Source organism: Talpa occidentalis, unplaced genomic scaffold (genome assembly GCF_014898055.3).
Source record: "Talpa occidentalis isolate TD23 unplaced genomic scaffold, MPIMG_talOcc4v2.1 talOcc4.2, whole genome shotgun sequence".
In the NCBI taxonomy this organism is placed as follows: Eukaryota; Metazoa; Chordata; class Mammalia; order Eulipotyphla; family Talpidae; genus Talpa; species Talpa occidentalis.
The window spans coordinates 117,784,100-117,810,071 of record NW_023602073.1 but is presented as its reverse complement, the minus strand read 5'-3'; the positions used below and the strand labels follow the sequence as shown (position 1 = coordinate 117,810,071).

Here is a 25,972-nt window from a genome sequence, read left to right as displayed (position 1 = left end):
TTTATTTTATACAAGAAGCGGGGTACAGGCCAGATGCATGGGAGGGTAAGAGGATTCACCAGAAACAAAGCGGGGAACAGAACAGGCAAACTGACGAAATACACTGCTGAGGGGAGCAGTGGGCGAGACAGGAGAGGTCTGCCGAGCCATGTGGGACCCTTGCCAGCTGCCGGGATTGAACTGGCGCTGCAGAGGCTGCGGACAGCTTCACAGTGCAGCGCTCAATCGCCTGCGCCACCAGGGAGGCCGAGATGTAGCCATCTTGACCAGAATAAAACCAGGCCATTCATTTTTCTTTTTCAAAATGAAAACTGCTTTATTATTTTCACCAGATGACAAAAATAACAAAGAATTATTAAAAGAATCAGTGCCAAAAAATATGGCATAACAACCATTCAACACAAAATACTTGAATATTTTTCCAAGAATTTGTTCACTGGATAGGTATAAACATCACTGGTTGGGTTTTCTGGAAAGCGTATTCCAAGATGGAATTTATTGTGCAGGATACTTCTTAAGAATCGTCCTTGTGGTCAACACTTGTGGAAAAAAGGAGAGGCAGAATTCGGTAGAGAGAAAATGAACCATGGTGCAGACCTGACAATAGCACTGTCTGATGTCACAGGAGCTCTGAGTAAAAGCAGCCTGTCAAAGCTGTTTTCTGTCGAGCTGAAATGACCTGGCCCTATTCTCCCACCTGGATCAGGAGGTGCCTGAGCAGGGAGCTGCTCAGGAAGGCTGGACATTGGAAGGTGTCCCCTCTGCAGCTGAGGGGACAAGTCTTTGCTTGAAGGGGATCTGAGTAGTACACCTTCATGCCCACATACAGGTAACTCCACTCTCATTCCCAGTGCCAGGCAACCACTAATCTATTTTCTGTCTGCTGAGAATCACCTTTTCTGGACATATCAAATAAGGGAATCACAAAGCCTTCTAGTTTTGACATTGCCTCTTATCTGTGATGAGAAATTTCAGACTCATCCTCAGCTCTGTGGAAACTGACTGGTCAGATCCAGATTCTCAGAGCTAGGAAACAGGAGAGCTCTGACTCAAGTCCAAATCTTGCGATTCCAGTTTCTTTCCACCCCTGTCTGTTTTCCTGATCTGGATTTATTTTCAATGCTGAGTGGAAAATTTGGTAATGGCCCTTTAAAAAAAAAAAACTTCAAAGATCACTGGTCTTCTGGGTCCAAGGCCGAGTTTGTGATTCTTCTCAGCCACCAGAGGGTGCCCCAAAGATCTCTCTTTGAATTGACTTCCGCTTGTCATGTAGGGCATCTTAAGAAAGAGAACGTGAATTGTGACCTGATTGTATTCCGGGTGGGGTTTTTCTCAAAATGCTTTTCCTCTCTGAGTATTGGCAATGGAGAATAAAAAACTAGAGACAATTGTTGGTGCATTTTGAGAGTTTTTTTAGGCTTCTCAGAACAGAATTTATTTTTAAGATATACACACACACACCAAAAAACCAAAAACACACAGACTTAATTAGGAAACTGAGTTCTTAAGTTTTGGCAATCCAGCATGATGTATATCAATCATTATATTAAGCTGATTTTACTGATTTTTGCAATTTCATGTAACAATATTGATTCTTGAAGAAGGGAAATGGAAGCATGTTTTTAAATTGTTTCTCAAATGAAATATCTGTATTGTTAGAATAAATTGGATAATTATTCAACATGATAACAAAGTTTATTTTTTTGTGAAATTATTTTATAGTGATATCTCCCCTGTTATTGGGACTGAAAATGGCTGAACTCACTTGCTAATTTTGACTTAAGAAGGAATTCATCAGTCTCCAGGATCCAGGGGGCTGATATGATTTTTGACCTTTTCCAGATGAATACCTCCTACACCCTGCTCTATTGTGGATGGATGGATGCATAGTTGAATAAATGGATGGATGTGGGCTGTTCAACAGCCAGAATGGGGGTTCGTGGAGCATATTTAGGGGAGCTTAATGATGAATTGTGCTGAGCTCCACACCTGCCAGTTGTCTAAGCCAGTAGAGTCATGTGTTGCTGGCACTGTGTCCCTGTGCCTTCACGGACTGCATGACCACAGAGCACTAGCTGCAGCTGTGGAACTGGAGGCATAAGACATGGATTTTAGGACCGGCTCTTCTCTTACTTAGCTGTGTGTCATTTATCCTTTCTGTACCTCATTTTTTTAAATCTGTAAAATGGCAAAAACAATATTCACCTTAACCACTGTTTTCCCCACAAGGATGTTTCAAAAAATAAGTGGGAAGAATTCTAGACGAATGATGAACACATTGCCTTTGTAGGAAAAAAAGGAGGAAAGAGACTAAGGCAAAGATTCAAAGTCAGAAAGAGAGAAGAGAGAAACTTGGAGAGGGAGAGAAGAAAGCTATGGTTCTGTAGGCACAATTCTTCCTGTAATCACATTAAGCTATAAAAAACATATTTTTATATCTAGGTACCCGCCTTTGAAAAATAGAAAGCAATCCATTCCAGCTTCTGAGATGATTTGACCAGTATTATTCAAGCATCAGAACTTCAAAAACAGGGGTCTCTGTGGTGGTGCAGCGGGTTGAGCACCGCATTGTGAAGTTGTCCACAGCCTCTGCAGCGAGGGTTCGATTCCCGGGCGGCAGACCTCGCCTGCCTTGCCTGCTGCTCCTCTCAGCATTGTCTTCGGTTCGTCTGCCTGTTCTGTTCCCCGCTCTGTCTCTGGTGAATCCTCTCACCCTCCTGTGCCTCTGACCTGTACCCCAGGTCTTGTATAAATAAATAAAAAAAAAATTTAAAAAAAAGAACTTCAAAAACATTTTTATGTTTCTCCATTAGGATTCATTTGTTTTTCAAAGAGTAGTGTCTCAACCAAGTCCCAGGATTGGATAATCCAGTTAAATCTCTCATAAACTAGAATTTGGTGATTGAGAATGGATTCATTCAAGTGAGAAGATGTGCCTTTCACATCTATCCTTCACTTGACAACTAAGTCATTCTTGAAAATTCTGTCTTTAAGTGAAGACACGGAAAAGAGATGCTTAGAATTTTCAAAGTAGCAAACCTTCAAGTACTTTCAAAGAGTCTAATTCAAAGCAATTAATTAATATGCTAATGAGGAAGCACAGCATTCTGGTCACTTCAGTAGGGTCCCTGTACCATTTGGAAAATGGTATTTTTACCACAGGCTTCCATCCCCAAGTGGCAGATCATTGAAATTTGGGCTATCTGATAGTCTGGCTAGAAAGTGTCATGTCTATAGGAACTGATGAAACTTATGTTAAAGTAGTACTTTTAATGTGGTATAAATATACAAAGTTTACCATATTAATCACTTTTAAGTGTACAATTCATTGGCATTAAGTAACTCACAATTTGTGTAAACATTGCAACTGATCCATTTCTAGAACTTTTTATCAGCCCAAACAGAAACTACCCAGATCCTCCCCATTCCCTCAGCCTCTGGGAGCCAGAGAAACATAAAAAACAGACTCCATCTTGTCTTTAACTTTCCTGTTGAGACTTCTAGTAAAAATTAACCAGCCTGACAGCAATTTGGTAATCTCAAAGAAACAGGAGACTCCATTGATTATGACAACATCCACACCCCCCCCACCACCCCCCACCCCCCGCCACCCCTGCCTGCCCCCAACTGCAGGCCTCTGCTGGAGACTTCTGCCCATCAATTGCAGACAGACAGATGGACTTAAAATCAATCCAAAAAGTTTGCTAAAAAGTTAGTTCAACTCAGGTTGTTCCCCTGCCTGATCCTTTAAAAACCCTCACTCTGAAGTCACCCCTGGGGACTGCTCCTTGGTCTGCACTGGAGTCATGATCCTATTGTTGAATAAATGCTTTTCTGACTATATTATAGTCTGGTTATTTCTCTCCAGTCAACAATGAACATATTCATTTAGTGTCTTGGGGTTAAAAGTCATTTTACAAAAAAAGAAAGTGGGGGAGTTGAACAATGGCAAAACTTGGCGAGAGTCATCGCGGAAATCATCAATCTGCCTATCTTTTCCTAACACAGAACGATCTTCAGGATTGGCTAGTGTCTGAAATGTCCCTGCACATGGGAATTAAAGATGACACATAATCCAAGATGTTTTTGCTGAGCACAGAGAAAGTTCAAAATAAGGAAGTTCTGGAATCACCTGAGAACCCAGAGGAGGTGAGGCTGGTAGAGGCCTGCCTGAGGTCAGCAGTTGTGGCAAGGCCAAGATTGCAGCAAAAGGTCATGCTAGTCATCATCTGGACTCTCAACATTTTCCCAAAGTAAACATTTCATGACTATCCAAAGGGGCATTGTTCTAGAATTTGAAGCACCTACACAGTGACCTCTTAAATAAAATTTAATTTCTAAACTAAGCACAATTCATACTTTTGAAAAAGCATATATGCTTTATTCCCCCACATTAATGATGATGTTAGCAGTAATAATGGTCTGTCTTTAATTTGGACTTGGGAAGTCTCTTATGCTTTATTTACAGTCAGGCACACTCTACTGGCGCCTTTCCAGTATCCTGCTTCTTCTAAAAACACGTGGATTTCATTGTGAAGGAAAGACACACACACTTAAAGACTTTTTAAGCTCCCTTCCCCCCTGAGGCATTTTGCTAATGAGTACCAGAAGTACATGAAAGGAGAAAAAAGAAAAAGGAAAAAAAAAAAAAAAGAAAAAAGGAAGAAATGCTTTGTAAAGAAAAGGGCCTGTCTTTGGGCACTTCTGGCACAACTGCCTCTTATTAATCTCCACCTGGGTAAGAGAACAGCAGATAATGTTTATTGTGCGTAGTGCTTTCTATAGTGACAACTGATATTTGAACATTTACTATGAGCTGGGGCCTGTGCTACACTCTTTCTGTGAATAATCTCTTTTGCTCAGCACAGCTACCAGATAAGGTAGGAATAATTTTTGTGAATATTACATATACTAGGAAATTGAGACTTAAAGACTTTAAGCAACTTGGCCAGATCCATGCTGTAAATAAGAGGTTGAACCTGACCCCAAGGGCCTCAGTGAATTAAAGTATGCTGATTTAATTTGTGGACAACCTCTATATGACATCAATTTTTACTGCTATTTCACAGATGAAAAAACTGGAGTTTAGAGTAGTTAATTGACTGACTCAGCGGTGCAGCTACTACAGGATTTGCAGAATTGGGTTACAGGATTTGCAGAATTGGACCCTCAAGCCTTTGTTCTTTCCATTAAACACATGTCCATCAGCTGCTCCTGTTCCCAGAGGCTACTTCAAAAACCAAAAGGGAAATTGAATTGATGTACAGCAAGAGCTGTCTTGTGGCACTCCCTCCAAACTTCTGTATTTAGGAAGGCTCCAGGGTCTGATAGCACTTTGGCATCCTTTCTCTGTCTCTCCCTGCAGTCTCTTGAATGACATTTGACACAAATTACATTGTCAAAGTTCTGTTACTAAAGGGGGTGAAATAATACAAATTGTAGGGTTTGTTTGCATGCTATCTGGCACTGATAGGCACTTGGAACTAACAGATGTTTAGGCTGAAAATGAAAGATCAGAGGACATGTGACAACACATTTACAAGTATTTTATGGAATGCTGAAGAGCCCTTACCCTTAGGCATTTGTTTTTTCTTTCAGAAAAAAGTAACTGATGATCTGAACCCTATATTTTAAGACAGAGGGGTTTTTTTACACTCCATGAAGTTCTTGCAAATGTAAAGTTATGACTCAAACCTGGGACTCTTTCCAAACCAAAATGTGGTACCAAATTTGGATTGAGAGAAAAATCATCTATAAATATACATAAATTTAATTTTTATCCCTGCGATATTAAATTTTTATTCATATTATTGTTAGGATAAAAGAACTATTATAATCATCTGAAAGTGAATATTATTCTGAGTCAAGGCACCAAGGGTGACACCTTTAAGATTAGCAACTCCTCTAGCAAATGTAAACAATCAGTGCTAATTTATCTTTTTAAACTTACTTTTATGTTTGTTTATATGTTGATTGCGGTATAATTGACATGTAACATATTAGTTTCAGGTGTACAACACAATTTGAGATATGTGTATATTGTGAAATCACCACAATAACTCTAGATAACATCCATCACCACACGTAGTTACACATTTTTCATTCTTGGAATGAGAACATTAAAGATCTAGTCTCTTGGGCCTCCCCGGTGGCGCAGCGGTTGAGCTCTGGGTTGCGAAGCTGCCCGCAGCCTCTGCAGTGCCGGTTCGATCCCCGGCTGCTCCCCAGCCACCGAAGGAGGGTCCCACATGGTGCGCAGACCTCTCCTGCCGCCCGCTGCTCCCCTCAGCAGTGTACTTCGGTCCTTCTGCCTGCTCTGCTCCCCGCTCTGGCTCTGGTGAATTCTCTCACCCTCCCGCGCTTCTCACTGTACCCAGTGCTTGTATAAATAAATAAATAAAAATAAATCTTTAAAAAAAAAAGAAAAAAATCTATTCTCTTAGCAACTTTCAAACATACAATATAGTATTACTAACTGTAGTCACCATACTATATATCACACCTCCAGGAGTTCGGTATTTTTTTTTTATTTTAGATTTATTTATTTATTTATACAAGCACTGGGTATAGTCAGAAGTGCGGGAGGGTGAGAGAATTCACCAGAGCCAGAGCGGGGAACAGAACAGGCAAACTGACGAAATATACTGCTGAGGGGAGCAGCAGGCATGGCAGGAGACATCTGCGTGCCATGTGGGACCCTCACCCGGCGGCCAGGGATCGAACCAGTACTGCAGAGGCTGCGGGCAGCTTCTCAGCCCAGCGCTCAACCGCTGTGCCACCAGGGGAGGCCCGAGTTAGGTATTTTTTTTTTTTAAAGATTTATTTATTTATGCATACAAGAACTGGGGTACAGGCCAGAGGTGTGGGGGGGTGGTGAACGGATTCACCAGAGAAAGAGTGGGAAACAGAGCAGGCAGATTGACTGAAATACACTGCTGAGGGGAGCAGCGGGTGAGTCAGGAGAGGTCTGCTGTGCCATGTGGGTAGCTCCCTGCCCGGGGATTGAACTCGTGCTGCAGTGGCTGCGGATAGCTTCATAGGTTGCGTCTTAACCCCTTGCGCCACCAGGGAGGCCCAGGAGTTAGGTATTTTATAACTGGTAATTTGTACCGTTCAATTGTCTTCACCCATGTATCTGTAGTGTTAGAAACAAGACAGCAGACTCAGAATGGAGTTGCCTACACTAAGCTTCATGTGATGAAACCAAGACATAACTTAAATGCAGATTTGGCTTCCCCAGAAATGAAATGTTGAAACAACTAGGAGTCACCTAATTAGTACTAGTTATGTAATCTGCCTGTTACACACCTTTCATCCTCTAAAGTAACCTTGCAATAACCAATCCAATTTTGCTTAGTATAATTTCCTTGTTCCTGCTCCCTTCTGCCTATAAAAGTTCCAGTTTGTACAGCTCCTCAGAGCTCCTTTCTATCTGCTAGACTGAATGCTATCCAATTTGCAAACCATTGATTAAGGCCAATAAGATCTTTCGAATTCACTCAGTTGAACTGTGTTTTTAAACAGTTTATTTTCAGGTCCCCTTAGAGGGTCTGATTAAAGTATCTTAGATGCTGCTTTTAAAACCTTTAAAACACGGAGTGGGGAAACTTCATAGCTCAAGACGCTTTTGTTTCATTCTGAGGTTCAGAGGCCAATAACAGGATGTTGAGAAGCAAGTTGAATGCTTAATCTAGATTGCAAAAGATAGTTCTAGAACACAGACCTGCAGATTGGAAGTTCAGCTTCCTTTTCTTTCTTTCTCTGTTTACCAAAGGCAAGAAAAGATAGGCTACTAGAGAGAACTCAGTAGGGCAACTGAAGCTTTTCATTGGCGAGGCAGTGAGTGGACAACAGCTGAAAGTTTGTTCTTATCAGGACCTGCTGTAAGGAAACGCTCTCTGTTCATCACATGTCACCTAAGCCAGGCGTTTCCAATTGCCTTCCCCTGAAAGTTTCCAGTAGTCTCACTAGGTCCCTCTGGGGTGCAAGGGAAATGGAGACAACTAGAAATGGGTCAGAAAACTACCTCAGCCTGCTTGACTCTTTTGTTTGCCAGAGACTTCATCCTTTCCTGCCCCTCCCTTTCTTTTAAACTTGACTTTGCTCTCTTAAAATAAATCGTCACCCATAATGTTGTCTCTGTCTCCCCCTTTCTCGTTAACATTTCTGCTCTACTTGTGATCATGGTTTTCATTTTATTTTATTTTTCCTACAATGCAGGTGGAACGTAAGCATCTGCCAGGAAAATCTTTCCCAAATGGAATGAGGGCCAAAGACTGGCCTTTACAAAGAATATAAAAGGTCAGGGGTCAGGTTCAGGGCCAGGAAGTCAGAGCTTTGGGATGGAGAAAGTGAGAACAATGTGTGGAAAGCTGCAAATAACAGGGAGCTGAGACTCACGGGAGACCACACACACGCAGGGTAAGTCAGCACCCAGAGTTAAGTAAGGATGGCTATGGCGCTGAGGGTGGGGTGCCACAGACCAGGCAGCTGCAAGGAGGTCATTAACTCCAGCTGGGAAGGAAAAATGCACGTGGAGCTAGAGGCCAAGGCTCTGGATCCACCTCAAAGGTTCTTCGAGGTACTAAAGCCCTGCGGAGCAAGACACAGAGACACCTAACCCTGCCCCCAGAACTTGCCTTTCTCTTTAGTTTCCTTTTCTTTATTGTCTTACCCTATTCCTTTGACATTTGACCTTCATCTGTCTTCATCCTGACTTCATCTTTTGGTTTACTCTGTAAATCTTCCTCCCTGAGTCCCTGCCATCTTTATTTACCATGTTCTGAAGCCTTGGCACCCCCATCTCCAGTCCTGTTCATGTGCCCATGATCCAATTCTCTGGCCAACATGCCGGGGATGGTCCACTATCTTTTATCAGCTTGCTCTGAACAGTGAGCCCTTGTGGCAGAAGCTTGTAATGGGGGGCTGTTGGGCTGAATATGCTACCCACCTCCAATTCCCATCCCGTTCAAGGGATGGGATTTTCTGGCCTAAGCTCTGGGGGCTTGTAGTCCTTAAAACACAGAATACAGTCACTTTTCTGCCAGGGCATTGTTGGCCATTCATATTTACTCTTCCCAAGATGGCAGGGCTCGGTGGCTAACTTCTGGGGCCTCTGGGTGTGGTCAAGTTCACCTGGCCAGCAACCCCTACCCATGGCTTAGTATGAGCACTTTATTTCCTTGGACCTCTACTTCTTAACCTCATAGTTGGCGCCCTCACAGATTGGTCAGTTCTCTTTGATCCAAAACCCCTTGGCCCCTTCTTGTTTGCCTGACATAGGACTTTTGAAATATTTTTGGTTTATTTCCAGCATCAACTGTTTGCTATATTATTCTTTTATCACAAAAATATAAAAAGGTTTGGCAATTCTCACATTGAAATCTATGGAAGAAACGTTACTTTTAAGACACTGAGAAAAATCTTCCAGGAAGTATGAAGTATTAATTTTACCTGATATTTATCAAACCTCTGCTATAGAATGAAGACTGCCTTTTTTTTAAAAAAAATATTTATTTATGCATACAAGAACTGGGGTGCAGGCCAGAAGTGGGGGAGTTGAGTGGATTCACCAGAGAGAGTGGGGAGCAGAACAGGCAGATCTACTGAAATACACAGCTAAGGGGAGCAGTGGGCGAGATACGAGAGGTCTGCTGTGCCATGTGGGTGGCTGCAGTGGGTGCAGATAGCTTCATAGTGCAGAAACTTTTCCCTTTGTGCCACCAGGGAGGAACTGAAGACTGTCTTGATTGTGTTGCACAAATACTACTTTCTATCTTTTCCCCTTTCTTTTTCAATAAACTTGGATTCCCTTGTAGCTTATTTACCTTAATATTCCAACTTGGGAATGGATTGTGAGCTTGACAGGTAGGTTTCTTCTGAAAACAGGATGACTATATTGCAATTTACAACTTGTCTCTGAAAATAAAGGGTTATAAGACTAAGAAAATTTTTACATGTAATGTTTATATGAATATTGAGCCCAGGGTCATATGAATTGGTAAACTTTGCCCACCAAGAATGGTAACCAGTCTTGAAAAGAAACTTAGGATTCACTGAATTATTTTGATACTGACAAAAATTACCTCATAAATCTCTAATAAATTGTGTTTATGCTGTCTGCTGTTTTTCACTAATTACAGTTTAAAAGTTTGTGATTCAAAACTATAAGCTTTGATGTGTGATGATTAGAGCAAGCTGAGGAGGAGGATTTGGTGCTTCTTATAACGTAACAAAATGCTATAGAACTTGTGTTTTTAGAGAATTCTTTGGATACTTATCATTATCCATACTAATTTGTATTTGTGGACTACTTTATATTTTACATTATAGAGGGAATTGAGACCTCCTATACCATTTCCTTTCCAAAAATAACAATGAACTTGATACTTAACATTCCCATACAAATTATATATTTGTATTATATCCTAATTCATCTCTAAATAATATATATTGTCTTCCATGTTTTTAAAGTCTATCTTAATATAACACACTGTATAAATCCTTTTGCAACTTGCATTTTTTGCTCAATATTCTTTTGAGACTTAGTCTATTGATTCATGTAACTCCAGTTAATTAATTTAAATTTCCATACAGCACCTTTTTTGCACAGTTAAATCTCATATTATTTGTCCATATTTCCTACTGAAGAATGTTTAGATGTTTTGATGTTTTTCAACATTACATACAGTGTTGCAATGAATACCTCTAAACAGTCTTTCTTTGTAAGGATTATTTCGTGTAAATACCTATGAGTAGAATTTCTAGATCTTAGCTTTTTAATTTTACTGGACAACTCTTCTCTCAGGAAAGTTTTTTTTTTTTTTAATATTTGTATTTATTTATGCATAGAAGAACTGGGGTACAGGCCAGAGGTGTGGGGTGTGAGAGGATTCACCAGAGACAGAGTGGGGACCAGAACAGGCAGATCTACTGAAATACACTGCTGAGGGGAGCAGAGGGTGAGTCAGGAGAGGTCTGCTGTACCATGTGGGTAGCTCCCTGACTGGGGATCGAACTCATGCTGCAGTGGTTGCGGACAGCTTTACAGTGCTGCGTCTTAACCCCTTGTGCCACCAGGGAGGCCCAGGAAAGTTTTTGATTACAGGTCACAGCAAAACTAATAATTGTTTAAGCAATAAACAATTGCTTTATCTAATGTCAACCAAGGACCTATCCTTCCACTTTGATACTGACCTTAGTGTGCTCACTGTGACCCTCTTGCTTGTCATGTCTCAATCACAGGTGTCTTGCATGACTCTAAGCATCAGCCTCTCATCCCCAATATTCCAAAAAAGGAAAAAAAAGTGCCTGGAGAAAGTTTGTTTGTTTTAAGGGAAGAAAAGCCTCCTTGTGTTTCTAGGGTAGGCCACTTTTGACTTAGGATGAGGACCTGTTTTTTGTTTTTTTTAATTTTTTTAAAAAGATTTATTTATTGTTATTTATACAAGCACTGGGTACAGTCAGAAGCGTGGGAGGGTGAGAGAATTCACCAGAGCCAAAGCGGGGAGCAGAACAGGCAGAAGGACTGAAGTACACTGCTGAGGGGAGCAGCGGGCGGCAGGAGAGGTCTGTGCGCCATGTGGGACCCTCCTCTGGTGGCTGGGGAGCAGCCGGGGATCAAACCGGCGCTGCAGAGGCTGCGGGCAGTTTCGCAACCCAGTGCTCAACCGCTGCGCCACCGGGGAGGCCCAAGGACCTGTTTTTGATAAAAACATGAAGAATAGAGGACCCCCTCCACACACAGGAACCACCCATCCTCACTCAGGGGAGACTCTCAAGTCTTAGCCACCAGAAGTTTCTCATCAGACTTCCCTTCACATTCCATTAGGCTGAATTGCAACCACTTGGTGTCAAGGAAATGGGAAAGCAAGTATCTGTCAGGATTATGGGATGTTTTCAATTGGCTTATACCAGGTATGATTCATACACTGAGGCTGAAGATATTTAAAATAATGGGGCTTAGTAAACCCAAATAGAATGGAAGGTCTAATCTTTAGGCGATTAGTATATATAATACTTTTCAAAGCGGTTACACCAGTTGAATTCACAAGAATAGTGTTGAACATTTCTGTTGTGCTATGTCCTGACCAACTTAGTATTTTCAGTTTTTTGCTAAAATGATGGATATGAAATTGTGTTTGAGGGGTGAGGGTAACATGAGATTTTAAGTACTTTATCATGTTGGGCTTTTACTCTGCTTAGAATTTATTTCATTTGTATAATGAGGTCAGGATTCCATTTATCCCTCCTCCTCTCACAGAGTTACCTATTGTCTCAGTACCATTTACCAAGATAATTTGTTTTCTCTTAGTGTTTATAATGTAACCTCTGGCTTCTGCCACATATCAAGTTTCTACATACATGTCATTTGCTTTTTGGCATGGTATTCTGTTCCATTAATCTGTTTGTCTATGTCTATTACCACACAATTGACTTAGATATTTATAAAAAATCTTGACATCTTAGAACAGGTCTCCCCACTTTGTTATTCTATTTTAGAAGTGTGTTGGTTTTCTTAATTCTTTTTTCTTCCATTGGAATTTTAAGTGAGCTTGTCAAATAATACTTGAGATTTTTATTGGAACTGTATTAAATGTTTAAGTTAATTGAAAACAATTGCCATATTGTTTGATAATATTGGGTCTTATCTATTTATTTTGATAATATTGGGTCTTATCTATTTATTTCCACTCTAATTTTTATTTCCTTCCTTCTACTGGCTTTTGGTTTCATTTATTCTTCTTTTTGTTGTTTATTTCAGTTAAGTGGGGTAAAGGTCATCTGCTAAGAGTCCAAGGAGGGACTTGGGGGCTGGGTGTCAGGCAGCAGTGTCTGGAATGCGGTTGTTGCTCAATGAATGTATATTGAATGACTGCTGAATGAAAGTTTTTAAAAATTGGAGTAATCATTGTTGGTCATTTGCTAGGAAATAAACCATGAAAGAAGTAATAACACTTGGCCAGCTTTGTAGGTTCAAGTGAGGTTATGTAGCATGGACTTATTGTAGTAAAGCCAATTGGCAACCCAAGAATTCTAGGGAAGAAAGAAAATGGTGGACTTGGAAAGGAAAGAATAACCAAAGGGAAGCCTTCTAGGAGGTGAGTAAAGCGTAATGGCAATAGGCAATCATGGGACCAGTGTCGCTAAAGAGGGAAATGAAAGAAGTTTGGAAATGAAACCAACTTGGGAGAGAAGAGAGGGGTTGAAGGACTAAAGTTCCCTTTTCTGAAATTCCTCCCTCTATGGGCTCAATCCTATTATTATACAAACTTGATGTTATTTCTCTCACATTCAATCAAAACAAAACAAAGTCCTTCTCTTGACCTTGCCAGCTACTGTCCCATTTCTCTACTGTCTTTTGCAACAAAGTCTTTGAAAGAATACTTAAAACTCAATTCAAATTTCCCTCTTCCCACTCTCTTCTAAACCCACTCCAATGAAATTTCCTCCATTGATACTCAACTGAAACTCCTCTGGCCAAGGTCACTAATGACTTCCATTTTGCTAAATGCTATGATCAAATATGTTCTCATTTTACCAGACCTGTCAGCAGCAGTAGATACCAATGATCACTTCCTCCTGCTTGATACAATTACTTCATTTGGCTTCCAGGGCACTATAGAAGGGTACCTCTCTGGCTGTACCCACCACCCATTTTGTTTGCTGGTTTCTTCTCTTCTCCTTGACCTGTTAACTTTGTAGTGTACTAAACATGAATGCTGCTTTTTCTCTATCTATACTCGCTCCTTGGTATAACTACCCCATTCCAAGGCATTGAATGCAAGCTATTTCAAAGGTATATCTCCAGGCTAGAACTTACTTCTGAAATGGACTGATACATCTACCTTTTACTCAGTATAATAGATATCTTAATCTCAGCTCGTACAAAACAGAACATCTGATTGTCTCCCCTGCTCTGCCCTTGTCTCTCTTCCGCCCATAACCTTCCATTTCTCAGTTGATGTCAATGCCACCCTTTCATTTGTTTGAATCAAAAATCCTAGGGTAACCTTTACTTCTTTCTCTTGACTCTACACATCCAATCAATTAGCACTTCCTGTAGGTGTTTTCAAAATATATCTAGAATTCATCCATTTCTACTACATCCATTCTGGTCACTCTGAACCATTGCATATCATGTAGAAAACATAATAGAGTAACTAGAATAGTTTCAAGTTGCTTATACCTTTTCATTTCCCATCAGTTCCTCCCAACTCAATCTATTCTCACCACAGCAATCAATGTGATTCTTTAAAAAATATATTCAGTGGAACTCATATTTACCTCTCTCTGCCTCTCAGTTTCTCTTCTCTGCTCACTGGACTCGTTGTTACATTTTGGACACAGTTGATCTGCTCCCTCCTTGGGGCCTTTGCAGCAGCTGTTTCATGGTCTCAAGTTCTTTTTCCACGTCCCACAAGCTTAACTCCCTCCCCTCGTTCATGTCTTTTGCTCATATATTAGTGTTTGAGTTAAAATCAGACTGGTGGTACACTGGTAAAATTTTATCACCTGCCTTTTTGGGAAAAAGGAAACTGTCCTTTGTAGTATTTGCAAATTTCCATGGTTCAAATATTCAGTGAGTTCAAGTTATCAATTTTACTCCATGGAATTGGTGTTGCTGAACATGGAGTTGGAAAGAAATGTAACAGTCAGGTCTTGGTAGTTGTTGCAAGATAGATTCTGTACCCACTTATTGCAGCCTACCCACCAGCTCCCCAATCCCTCTTAGTATGCTTTATATTTTTTAGACCACATAATACCTTTTCATGTAACCCATTATTTATCATGTCTATTGTTTTTTTATCCATCTCTCTTGAGAACCCCACTGGGGTATACCTCTATTTTACTTATTGATATTAGAACAATGCCTGGCACAGAGTAGGTTTTTCAATACATTGTTACATGAATGAATGAATTTCCTAGTGACAATTATACAGTGTAGATATGGTAATAATGATCGACTGGGACAATGTACAGGGTGGAAACCTGTGGTCATATTTGAAGATCTGAGTAGCAGAGCAGGTGTGGCCATACTTATGAAGGGCTGGAGTGGAGTGAAGTGGAATCGGTACCTTTAGAACTGAGAATGTTGTGAGGTTGGGGAGTCTTTTCGTCATTTAACAACCAATCTCTTTTCTTGGTAGTAATATCTAGAAATATGGTTAGAACCTTGGGGCTTTCTGAGGTTGAATAGCAGTCTTTAATTTTGAAACTCTTTTACTTAAAGAACATTATTTCAGGATATGTCGTTATTATCAATTTGAATAGAAAGAATAATGTGCATTAAAGGGAACAAAGAATAAGTGTGCAATTACTAAAAAGAGAAAGAGGGGAAGGAGAAGAAAAAAATAAAAAGAGAATTCCTGATCATTTTGGGAAAGTCATACATATATGTTTATATACATATATATATTACATCATTCTTCATATTTGTACAATGTATATTTCCCCGTGAAATTCCCACCACCATGTCACCTGTGCACAATCACCATAGTCCCTTGTGCTCTTCCCACCCCATCCTGATCTTCCTTTCTCCTCCTCCACTTTGGGAAAGTCTTTGCTGTAACTTTTAGTAATCCACCCTAGAGGCTTCCTCAATGAATGTGTTAATGTGTCACATTCTTCACATACAGATACAGGGCTTTGAACATCTGGATTTCTCTCCTCTTACAAAAATTCACTCTTCAAACTGAGCGATTCCATTTACACTGAAACTTCTAATAAAATTTTCCTTAGATATCACAGAAATACATTTCTTCATATTTCACTGATACAGGATCACACTAATGATTGTGTCATTTTTTGAGTTCGAAGCCTGATCCTCAATTAATCACCAGCTTTTCTGAAACTCATTGTCACACTGTTCGTACATTTGGACATAATCAGCCTCTGCATACACACTTGATTTGAAAGCTACTTATTCTCTAGGCAGAAGTCTCAAGTCTTTGTGGGTGCATTTCCTCTGCGAAGTTGTTTTCATTGATCCAGTTTCTTCAAAGGACATCTTTCATAAGTGACATAAACTTTAGGTGCCACATAATATTCTCCTCTGATGTGTTGTTGAGCTTGTTGTTTGGATTGAGGGTAGTCAGGATGGAAAATATTGATGTCATGCTTACTTAATTTTATCTACTTAAAATTTAAAGAAAAAAATCATATTCAATGTGAATTTCCAGAATCAGTAATGAAAGGAAGGCCAGAATACAGATGATAATTATATATGCTGGTCGTTGGCACTCATATAACTATAACCTTTATTGGTATCTCCAAAAGTGCAGTATATTGAAGATCTCCTAGAGAATCATTTTCTGCAGCTGTTTATTTTGGCCCTGAGAGGGCTCTGGCATGTGGAGTGTGGGCTGTGGCCGGGTGGCTGCCGTCAGCATTGTGGCTGCTGTGAATTCCCTCCCTGACTTGGAATCCTCCACACTGAGGCTGGCGCATGCAGCACCCACTCGGTCTGTCCAAGAGGCAAGCTGGTTCTCCGAGTAGGTTATCTTCTGCCCTTTGCTCTGATACCCGCCAGAGGCTTTATGTTCCTTACCACCTACCTCACGTGCCCCTACTAGTCCTGATTGGTAGTTCCTATCAAACTTCCTGTTTCCAGGTAGGTAATCTACTGGTTTGAGCCATGATGATCAAGTTTCAGTTCTGCCTGATAATTCCATGTGGCCCTTGGCCAGTCACTATCCCAGGACGTGTCTTTGTCACAAGAGGGACCAAGTAACAGATCCCACTGCATCAGGCCAAGCTAATTCCCCATGCCCTTTCCCTTAGTTTCTTTGCTTTAGTGAGAAATTCATCCCACAAATATTAATTTGATCATCTCATTCTGGCATCTGTCCTCATGAAGTTTATGTGGGAGTCAGGAAATTAATAGTTAACAAACAAAAATGAAATTGTTAGAGAATGCTGGATGCGCTAAAGAAAATACAGTGGGTAGAGGAAGTAACTGGGGGAGGGAGGACTCAGTGTAAACATGGTGATCAGGATTTCAATTAGAGTACAGAGCTCTCCACACTTCAATGCAATGTCCTTGATGGAAACAGTCCAATAAGAATATAGAGATGGTGAGATGTAAGTCAAATTAAGATGAGCCAAGGCACACCCGGTTCCTAAGGAAAAACATAGGTAGTCTATGTTTCAGGTAGGTAGTCTAGTGGCTTTATACCTCATCTTTCCCTCCAGGTGAGATGAATGCAACCACACACCCAAACACAAAGGCAAAACTCACATTACAGCATGTGCATGAGGTCTGCGTGCCCAAGGCTGTCCTGCTCACAGCCCCTTGGCTATTCTCTAACAGGAGAGGTCGTGCTCTATGTCACCTGACTCTGTTCACTCAGAAACAGGAGTCAAAAGTACATGCCTGAGCCCAAGTCAGTCTGTCCAGAGGCTGATAGGTGACCTGTGAGCTGACCCAAGGGGATCAGCTCTCTCCCAACGAGGATGTTGATCAGATGGTAAACTTAGCTATCAGAAACTCTCATGCTCTTTCTGGAATTAGAACTAGGCATATAGAAGTGAGGGGGCCTCCCTGGTGGCACAGGGTTAAAGACAGCACTATTAAGCTAGCACCAGCCACTGCAGCATGAGTTCGATCATGGCCGGCCTCATGGGATGCTCCCCTCAGCAGTGTATTTCAGTAGTTCTGCCTGTACTGCTCCCCAATCTCTCTGGTGAATCCTCTCACTCCCTGAACCTCTGGCTTACACCCCAGTTCTTGTGTGCATAAATAAATAAATCTTAAAAAAAAAAAAAGTAAGTCCATAGCAGGAGAAGAATCTGCAAAAAAGCAGAGACTAGGAGAAAGGCTGAGTCACATGAATGCTGGACCATGGAGGGAAGGCCATCCTTCCTAGGCAGGGACAAGCTATTGCCTGCAGCACACTCCTTGTCTGTCCCCAGCCTTGCAGTGACTGTAGGTGACTCCAGCTGCCAATATCTGTATGTCTAGTCTACAGGCCTATTTCTGAAACCGACAGCCAGCTGGAAGTGCCAGGAAATTAACATCTCTCAGGAGAAGCTCTCAATTGATGGCTCAGGAGGTGTGATATAATGGCTATCCCAGCTCCCCAGCACCCTTTGCTGGGATAATTCTGAGTTTGTGTTTTGTACCATTGACTCAAGTCTCCAAGCAAGATGAAGCTTCAGTCCCATCCCACCCATTCCCATAACCACACATTCTTTATTGTTTACTCTATTCTCTTCCCTACTCCTTGACAAGGATTTCCTGTCCCTCCCAAATGAAGTATTTGCACATAAATTCTTGTTTTGACTCTGCTTCCCTTGGGAGATAAGAAAATGACTTAGACCCCAAAATGACTTGGATCTTGAACATCAATTTCAAACCATTCCTGATGGCTGTGTTTTATGTCTTGGGAGGTGATTGGCATTTCCTTTTACCAGGTAGATCCTAACTCAGCAAGTTTCCATCACTAAATGACCAAAAGAGCTGAAATCTTCAAGACAGGAAACAGGTGTTTGGGGAAGGAAGAAATCAGTAGTTTCTTAGAGATAGAATCATATCCTCCTTTAGTAAGTATTTTTTGTAAATATTTGTTTCATGCTAGGATGTTCTGTCAGAGCAAAGCAAGGCTTCTAGTCAAAATATTTAATTAGGGCTTCAAAACTTCCTATATTTGTGAATGTCCTATGATTGACTGCCATGTGAGTATTGACTGCATTAAAGAAAAGAGGTGACAATTCCAGTACATCCTGCTAGTGACACTGTTTTGAAAAAGTTAATTATGATATTGGGGGAATCCATCGGGAATAACACATAGTTAGTTGTGGTTGTGAAATATTTATCTCTAATAAATGCCCTTTCAGCTACCTGTTGAAGACCCAAGTGAATTGTAAGCATGTCTGGATCCCTTCCACAGCACAGAGGAGCAGACGGGGCCTTGGGAGCACTAATCAAATTTCTCTCAACACAGATGCCTGCTGTTTGCTTGGGGTTAACCTGTGTGACTCCCCCCATAGTCTAATCAAGGAGTGGAACACAGGACCCCTCTACTTTCAGTTTCCTCTCAACCAGCGGCACCCACTTTGGAATTTTGTCTGAAGAGAAAGCCAGAATTTACTTACCTGTTTACTTCTCTTTCCTCTATCTGTTTTTTCCTTCTCTCTCTCTACTGTACTAGATGGAGTAGGCCTTTCATTTCCTCTTAGTATATTTGATGACACGGCCTTCTTCCCTAGAACTGCAAGTCTCACTGCCTAGTTATCTTGTAATTTTAGTAAAAACTGCACCTTTGAATTAGCCAGATTTAACTGTCAACAGGGAGCCCCTGCGGCAACCAAGACCAAAGAATAGCAATTAACATGTTAGAACGGTATCCCTATAGTCACTCAGTTAATCATCAAGACACCTAGAATTCAGGTTCTGGGCTGACATTAGACACACAAGTAGGAGAAAAACTCTGTCTCTGCCCTCAGTGAGCTCTGTAGGTTAGTTGAGAAGGCAGACATGAAACTGAATCACTACAATTGAATATGGGTAGTTCTAGAGCGCAGGCAACACCCAGGAAGGAGCTGTGATCGACTCTGCAGGCCTGAGTGGTTCTGGGCAGGCTCAGAGGAGATAGGTTAGAGGAACTAACCACACAGAGAAAGGAGAGTACAAGCCCCCTACGAGCCTGAGCGTGTGAGCCGAGAATGAAAGGAAGTGATGTGCTTGCGGAGCAAGTGGTTGGGTGGGGAAGAAGGAGAAAAAGGGGTCAGAGAGTCTGTCTCTAGTACTAATCATGTGGGGTAGGCTGTGGGGACCCATTGGAGTGGCTTGTCCGTACATGCTGTGTAGCCCAGATCTGAACTCTCTGAAAAGCATATTTGGGAAAAGGGTTGTGCCACACCCATTTTATATCTCCCTGGTACTATTACAAAGGTTGCAAAGACATATCAGATGATCAAAGGTTTGGGGTGATGGAGAAGATGCACATTACAGCAAGAAGCCTATTTAGAGATAAATACAGATCTCAATGCCATGATTTGCAAGTCTTAATGCCATAAATCTCTGAAAACTGATTTAAAATGTTTGTACCCACCCATAAATACTTGCTCTGTGATATCACCATTTGGTTCTGCTTTCTGGAGCCATTTCTGGCTGCAGGGATGCGTGTGCTCGAAGAGAAGTTCCCAGTTAACATGGCTGTGCTAGGATCTGCACTGATGGATAGAACATGGCCCAATTTGGCAGCACGACTGGGAATGAAGTAGTAACATGGTAACAACAAAACAGTTTTCTAGAAACAATTGCCCCAAGAGCCCGCTGCCAAGAGAGGTAAAAGAGCCAAAGGCTTTTTTTAGGTGCCTGAGAAATAAAGTCTCTATTGCTTTAGAATATCATTTTAAAGCAGAATGTTTTTCTCACAGATAGCATCTGTTGACAGAGATAAAGCATTTATTTCAACCTGCTGTCTCGTACAATCTCAGCAGGTGAGTCTTTCTCAGCAAAAAAATCTCACGCTGGGGATTAGTCAAAGATACAGTTAAAGAATTTGTTTAGAGCATAAATGTTTAGGTCTGAAATCACAAGCTTAGAAATAAACTTTGTAATAATGAAGAATTTTTAAAAGGTTTTAAGCAAAGCTTGCAAATCCAGTCAATTCTTATTATAACTGGTATTTCTATTCTATAAAGTCAGCACTAACACCGAATTAGCAAATACCAAAGCATTGCTCCTGGGAGACAGAGTTAGGTTCTTAATGGTCTAGTTATCAGTTATTCACAATCAATACATACCTGTTTTGTGTATGTTTCTGTTTAAAGACACCAAATTTAATATATATTGTTGATACAAAACATTGAACTCCCAGCTGGCAGCACTAGAGCTCACATCTGCTTATGTAATGCAGTATTTTCTCTGCAAGGCACATCACAGATTTCGGGCACTTGAACACTAGGCAGCACTCAGCGCACTGCTTGGGGACCATTTAAACAGTGAAATCATCAATAAAACCCACAAAAATATGAAAAAAGTAGCACTAAACAGACTGCAAAAAGGACACTTGTGTATTACAGGACACATGCAGCCAGAACATCCCCTAGTTCAACCTCAGCTGGGAACAGGTTTGTTGAGTGACTCAATGTCCCACCATATCTGTGAATGATTATAAAGGTTCTGTGAATATTGGTTTTGCAGTTACAAATAAATTTCAGCCTGCAGGTAATTTAAAAATATGGAATTCAGGAATAGTAGGTGATCAACTGCTTTAGGTTTATGTTTTAAGAGAAATTCTGGTAGTTGTGTCAGGAAAAACCTAATGAAAATACTGCTTTTGGCAGATAATATTCTATGTTATGTTGGCTGCATAAGAGGAAAGAAGGGAGAAAACAAACTGCTTGGACGGTTCCCCTATGGTCCTGCAAACAATTTTAACTAGACTCAATGCCCAACAAGGAAAACTATTAAAGTTAACAATAACATTTTTTTAAGGTAATCCTGCAATTTTAATTTTGGGAAGCTACCCAAAAGAATCAACTTAAAATATGGGAAAAATATCTACTGAAAATGTTTGCACAGCCTTATTTAAAATAGGGGGAAAAAATGGACATGACTAAATAATTGACAAGAGTCATGGTCAAGTAAATTATTGCATATATATATAGGTAGCCAGTTTAAATGATTATTAAGAATATTAGACAGGCAAACTCACACCATTTAAAATGTCTACTGTAAAGAAAACAGCAAATAATAAGTATTGGCAAAGATGTGGAGAAATGGAAACTTTTATGCATTGGTGGGGGTGTGCAAAGTTACAGCCACTATGAAAATCAGTATGGAGTTTTCTATAATACTAAAAATAGAATTATATGATCCAGCAATACCACTTCTAGGTATATTCCCAAGACAATTAAAAGTAGGGTCTTGAAGGGATATTTGTAGACCCGTGTTCATAGCAGAATTATTCACAATAGCTATGGTAGAGACAACCCAAGTGTTCATCAAGAGATAAATGGATTTTAAAAATATGGTTTATATATATGTATATATATATATATATACTGAATTATTATTCAACTTTAAAAAGGAAGGAAATTCTGACACATGCTACAATCTGGAGGACATTATACTTAGTAAAATAAGCCAGTCACAAAAAGACAAATATTTTTGATTCTACTTCAAGAACTATTTAGAGCAATCAAATTTACAGACGCAGAAATTAGAAAGGTGGTTCTCAAGGACTGGAGAAAGGGGGGAATGGGAGATTGTCATTAACTGTCCTATATGATGAAAAGAGTTCGAGAGGTGGTTGTCCAGCAATGAGAGTGGTCTTAAAACTTATGGAACCATATACTTCCAAGTAGTTAAGGTGGCACAATCTGAAAAAGAATATCATACAGAAATATAAGAGAAATATTGGGGAGCTACTATAAAGTATAAAAGCTAGTATTAAAAATTATTAATAAAGATTAATAACAACTAGTAGGAATCAATGAAAAATTAATATGAAAGATCCAAATATGTAATATGATTATGAGTATGGTGGGAAAATAGTTATTTTCCACCTTTTAAAAAAATATATTTTTATTAACTTTAAAAAAATTGTTACTAAAATACTAAAATACATTGTTTTACATCTTTGCTAGTGTTTTGACAGCATAGGATTCCCCCCTCAGCTGTATCACTGTGGCACTCCCATCACTGGAACATAGTCCTCCACCATAGTCCATTTGCAACAGAGGGATTGCCATAAAAAGGGAGGGATTCCAGATTCCCTACCCCACCTAATAAGGGGTGATGCTGAGTGACCAAGTGAAGATATAGAACAGTTGGAGAGACAGGGAGAGAAGCTTGTGGAAAAGAGACTTGTGAAGGAGGGCACACCTGCTTTTCAGAGTTGAACTTGCACCAGGGACTTGGGGGATGTGGAGGAGACACATGGGACAAGATACATAGAGACAGTTGAAAGAGACATGTGAGAGACATGGGGAGGCTGACAAATGGCTGCCTTTTTCTTGATTTATACTTTTTTTGTTTGTTTGTTTTAAGATTTGTTTATTTATTTATGCATTGAAGAACTGGGCTAAAGGACAGAGATGTGGGAGGGTGAGAGGATTCACCAGAGACAGAGTGAGGAGCAGAACAGGTGGATCTTCTGAAATACACTGCTGAGGGGAGCAGCAGGCGAGACAGGAGAGACATATGCTGGGCCATATGTGGGTTAGTTTCCTGGCTGGGCACCGAACTCAGGCTGCAACAATGATAGTGCTGAGATTTAACCCCTATGCCACCAGGGAGGCCCCTGATTCATTCTTTCATTTTTCTCCTTTCTTGCTAGACTTGCCTGGCCCCTTCTGTGCCTTCGCTATGGTTCCTTACCAGAAGGTGCCTGAGACTTGTTAGGGCCTCAGTGGCCAACCCTGTTTGGACATTTGCCCCTGAGGGGATGAGTAACTTTGGGTGTTTCGTTGGGAGTCTATATCTTTATCTATTTCCCTCTCTATGTACAATCATTCTATTTAAGATCTTACCACGAGGAGTCTGTTTTGTCTTTGTGTGGTAGATGGCAGAATTCCTTTAGAGTGTCAAGTTTTAGAGTCCCAGGTTACCCCTCAGTCTGCCTGCTACCATCCCTCTTTTTCTCCCTCCCCCTATAAATGTCAAACATCTATGCCTGGCTTTTGAGGGTTGATTTTAAAGTCTGTTTTTGTCTGACTGGTTTTTCTCTATTTCACATATAAGTGACACCATCCAGTATTTATCTTTCTTCCTCTGGCTTATTTCACTGAGCATAATCCCTTCTAGCTCCATCCATGTGCTGCAGATGGCACAAGTTTATCTTTTTTGATTCTGAGTAGTATTCCATTGTGTATATATACATCATCTTGATCCATTCTTCTGTTTTTGGTAGTTTCCATATCTTGGCTATTGTAAACAGTGCTGCTATAAACATAGGAGTGCAGATTTCCTTTTGAATTAGTGACTTTGTATAAATAAATTATTAAAAGTGATTTAATAATAAAAATATAATTTGGTTAAAAAGTAAAAGAAAAATGTCCTGAAAGTTGATAACTTCAAGGAAACAGGGTTACTAGATGCTGTTTAGTCACTAGCTTTAAAATACTCCCGCTGCTCCACTTTTATATAAGGTGACCCAGTGTTTACATTCTGAGCAGGAACATGTATGGCTGGGCAGTTTGTCACATGTTGGTATGAAAAACAGAGGGAGCAACATAGAAGATGACTTTCCTTCCTCTACGATAGCATTTTAAAAGACAGTGATTGTATTTTGCTCAATGTTTTTCCTATGTGTATTAAGTCTAGATTTGCTTTTTACTAAAATTGATGCCAAAATTGTTTATAGTTTTATTTTTTAAAAACTTTTAGTTCTTGGGCCTCCCTGGTAGAGCAAGAGTTTAAGTCTCTGCACTATGAAGCTATCAGCAACAACTGCAGCATGAGTTTGATCCTTAGCCAGGGAGCTAACCCACATGGTGCAACAGACATCTCCTGTCTCACCCACTGCTCCCCTCAGCAGTGAATTTCAGTCAATCCACCTGTTCTGTCCCTGGTGAATCTTCTCACCCCACCCCCACCCCCACCACTTCTGGCCTACAATCCCAGCTCTTGTATGTACATACAAATAAAATAAATCTTTAAAAAAAACAAAAAAACTTTTAGTACTTATAGTAAAATCAATAAAAAGTATAGTTTTGCTTAAAATACTTATATGAGTGAAAAAATTTGTACGGTAACAATGAATGGATTTCTAATTGTTTCAGCTGAAGTTACTCAAAAGCCTTTGGGGAGAACTCTAGGAATTTTTTTTTTTTCTTTTAAAAGGCAAATGAATGAATGAATGAATGAATAAATGAACCAGTGGAGTGAGAGACATTTGCCAATTTTCTTCCAAAGAAATGCAATGCCACATGAAAAGTAAAGATGACAGATCACAATTACTATAGCTATAGCAAGATAAAAAAATGAAAATGATTGATTTCAAATAAGCCAGCTCTTTTTGCCTACAGCTGATGCTATAAGGGATATAGTCTCAAGAGATTACTGGAGTTGAGGAGGTTATAATTCATCCAATCACCATTCAAAAAAAGTCCTTGTTCTGTTCAGTTTTATGAGACCTAATGTTTTTAGCATTCTAATTGTGTTTGTTCGCTCCAGTGATGAAACAGATTTTATCCCCAGACTGCTTTCCATCTGGTTGTTTTGTAATCATAAACAAGCTACGTTAGAAGTAATTTTTTAAAAGCCATAACTCCATTTTTCTATTCTGTTTTATGTATGCAAGCACTTGAATTAAATTATTTTCTGACTTTTTTTGTGCACATTTTTTTAATTTGGGGTGTGTGTGTGTTGTCTATCTGTATATATTTCTGCATGAACCAGAATACATGTACACATATCTATGAATATATGTACACATGTATCTGCATGTATCTGTTTCTATGCATAAAATACCAATGTATTTAGATATATGCAGATATACAAGTATCTCCCTCTAGTTTTTCTCTTTTATCTTCTTTTTGCAAATTTCTGTTATATTCCCCTAGATCGTTCATTTTAAGACTTGACCTGTGACCTCAGGTATGGGGGATGAGGCTAGGCTGACATCACCATCCCTGAGAAACAGAGCTTGTTTTGATTATTCTATTAGCAAGGAAAGTTGGGTAAATGTGTCCTAGAGAACTAAGTGGGCGTGCTGGATGCACTGATACTGCATGGAACCACGGTGTTGGTCCCAGGGAAACCAGGAAGGGAAGAGCCCTCTGCACTGGGTCTGCTCTATGGGCTGAGAGAGAGAACACCTCAGGAATGAGCCAGGTCCCAGAGGTCTCCCTGCTGGGCCTGCTGTCTGCACAATAAAATAAACTCATTATATTTGTTCTTTAAAATCAGTGCTGCCTCCATTTAGAAAGCTGCATTGTTGCAGTGAGGTGGTGCAATAAGGAGGCGTGGGGGTGGAATATTTGCTTGCAGCCTTCTTTCTGCTCCTTATTATAAAAC

At 40.3% G+C, this 25,972-nt stretch overlaps 1 pseudogene; it reads left to right on the top strand.

Moving 5' to 3' along the window:
• Positions 1-8,449: 8,449 nt before the first annotated feature.
• Positions 8,450-25,972, top strand: part of LOC119251515 (acylphosphatase-1-like) — an 80,787-nt pseudogene continuing 63,264 nt past the window's right edge.